The sequence below is a fragment of the Pseudophryne corroboree genome, chromosome 6 (assembly GCF_028390025.1).
Source record: "Pseudophryne corroboree isolate aPseCor3 chromosome 6, aPseCor3.hap2, whole genome shotgun sequence".
Classification (NCBI taxonomy): domain Eukaryota; kingdom Metazoa; phylum Chordata; class Amphibia; order Anura; family Myobatrachidae; genus Pseudophryne; species Pseudophryne corroboree.
Genome location: NC_086449.1, coordinates 508862909 through 508865814, shown reverse-complemented (window position 1 = coordinate 508865814; position 2906 = coordinate 508862909). Strand labels below are relative to the sequence as shown.

Genomic DNA, 2906 nt, shown 5'->3' with positions numbered 1-2906 from the left:
TGCAATAGGATTCAGGACTTTCCATCTGACATTCGCTACTGGTAATAACAGTGTATTTCTTTATTCATCTCCAGCATTGCAATTTCGTCCTATCTATAATGGTAGAATTATCTAACTGTCATCTGCACTGACTGGATTACCCATATTTATCGGCTCCCGCAGCAACTATCAGTCCATCAAAGTATTATTGTATATGCCTATGTGCTAATCAGCACTTAGTTATCAATATGTGTCATGTTGGAGTCATCTATCTAGTTTAACTATGTTTATCTTTGCAGATATTTACTTGTATTGTTTATATGCACTCACAGTCTCATAGATACTGTCTGTGTATTCGCTACATTGTTATTCTTTTCCTGGGCTCATACCTTCAATTATAGATACTTTTAGATACTTGTATCTGACACAAGAATATCACTGTTGTGGAAACCTCTAAGTGCATAATATCACAGTCTTACAGTTATTATCCGTGTATTCATTACACTGTTATTCCCTTTTCTTTGGGCTTATACCTTCTATTATAGATACTTTTAGACTCTTGTATCTGGCATTAGAACAATACCGCTCTAGAAACTATTAGGTACCTAATATCAATCCAACCAGTTGATTTAAGAACATTACAGTATTTGGCTTTATTTCAGTAGTTGCTATCATTAGTAACTGTTACTATTAACAGATTTGACACTTTAATATGCTCCCTGTGAATGAACCTCAATCGGTCTGACAGGGCTTATATTATTGGTCATGCTCCTTTTCTCTTTTTCCAGCCTTTATCTATCTTTCACAGACTCTCACCATTGATTCAGGGATTACCCCTGTCTAACATTGGCAGCAGATCCATCTTTATCTCTTTTGTCTTTCCCTTTGATGCTGTAAAATTCGTGAACTCTCATCAGTGATTCCAGAGCATCCGATTATTGTTTATTTCTCTCTACTATCATACCACACTGGTAACGCCCAAAGCCGTCTGATCTTGGAAGCTAATCGGTGTTGGGCTGGGTCAGTACTCAAGTGGGCGACTCTTGAGGAAGACTCAGTTTAGTAGAGCTCAGACTGGCCCATTATGCTCAGAGTCTAACACTGACAGCAGAGTCACTCTGCCATCTTATTTCTCACTGCTCTTTTTCCTCATGACAGCTGGTTTCATCACGTTCGTTTGCCTTTAAATACCCAAGTCTATATTAGTTGTTCTAATTGCTTATTAATGCAGGGCTAGCACATATTGGTGTCTCATCTGTCCCTTAACTTATCCGGGTTAATCCCCTACGACACTCTGATTGGACCTCGGCAGCCGGAATTTATCATGCTAGTATTAGCATTTAATTGTTACTAATTGTATTATCTTATTTAATTGTTCTATCTAGCATCAGCATTTAATTGCTACCCATTTCATTATAATCTTTTTTGATTGTTATCTTATTTCATTGACCACTGACTATTTTTATCTTTGTGTTGCTAATAAAAGTTACATTTTATATTTATCTTTAACATTTCATACATTATTCCAAGTTAAGAGTGCACCCACAAAAGAGTCTCTTTTTTCTCCTTTTTGCTGTCTCAAGTTGTTATATTGACTCAGGGTGCACCACCAAATAAGAATTAGAAAACTAGGTTTTCTCTCTATCTTTCCATTTTGGTAATTACATTGACATTTAATACCTACTATATACCAGTGCGGTATTCCTCCAAATACAGAACTAGAACTTTGAATACAGCAGCATTCCTATAGTAACTTATGGTTTACAAACCGCACATAAAAAAAACCCACCAAAATAAAATTGCAGTTTGACAATCAAAATTTGAGTAAATATCCCTGGAAAATGTTCAAAGACATAAAACCACATAATACAAATATCACTGCTGTTAACAATAAAAATGTCTTTACGCAAATCAACTTTATATTTTTATTATTATATTACTATATGACCAACCTGAACAATGTGAAAAGCACCCAGAAACATTAAAGCATTATTGCCACAGATAATTTAGCAAACACTAACATGCATGATGCACAATGTTAAAAAAATAAATTTTTGTATTATTTTCTTCTGATTATTAATACAATACTTACTATGTTAGAGAATGACCTAGGACTCCCAGAATCATTCTCTAATGGACATATTATTTTGTCCTATTGTGCAAAAAAAGATTTATCGGGGCAAAATGACCCGTCGTTCAGCACTGAGTAAACTCAACGTGGCACTATAAAGCATGAACACTCAATCTTTGAACAGTGAATAAGAAAGCAACTTTTCTGAAAACTGTAGAGTGAAGAACAAAGTTATTTGTCTGTATATTTGTGGTACAAACAATACTGATAGGATTATTCAGCAAGCGCTGTAGAGTTTGCAGATATATATTGAAAAAGGATAATAATTGAGGGGACTTAGTTACTGCGATTAAAGTGTTCTAATTAAAACTTGATAAAACTAGTAGCATCAGTGTCCTCAACAATTATATAATATAAAGGCTGATTGAGGATTTCTGAAAATACTCTGCATTATTTCTTACAGTGTTTATGTCATGTATCTGGTAAGTTGGAGGAACAGTCACAAAGAAGTGACACACGGGCAGAGTTGCATGCAAAATGTCTGAAGCTGCTGGAAGCTGCAGGAGCCAGTTTTACTACTTTATGCAAATGCATGCATGCATCCATTTAACTAGTAAGAATTATTACGTGTGATGCCCATTGATTTTGTTGGGAATGTATGAAATACTGGTGATCGGGATACCGGCGTTCACATGACCATCTGCGGCATCCCAACACTAAAGATTTCGACATTGGGGGGGTGTAAGTATTTTTACCCTACCCTACCCTAGCCCTCCGGGGGTGGCGACTAGGTCTAACCATCCCCCCTAGTGCCTAACCCCCCCTAGTGCCAAGCCATAACCCTCCCCACCAGGTC

General features: G+C 36.4%; 1 pseudogene; it reads left to right on the top strand.

Moving 5' to 3' along the window:
- The first annotated feature begins 929 nt into the window (after positions 1-929).
- On the top strand, positions 930-1048 carry LOC134937791 (5S ribosomal RNA; annotated as a pseudogene).
- The last annotated feature ends 1858 nt before the right edge of the window (positions 1049-2906 follow it).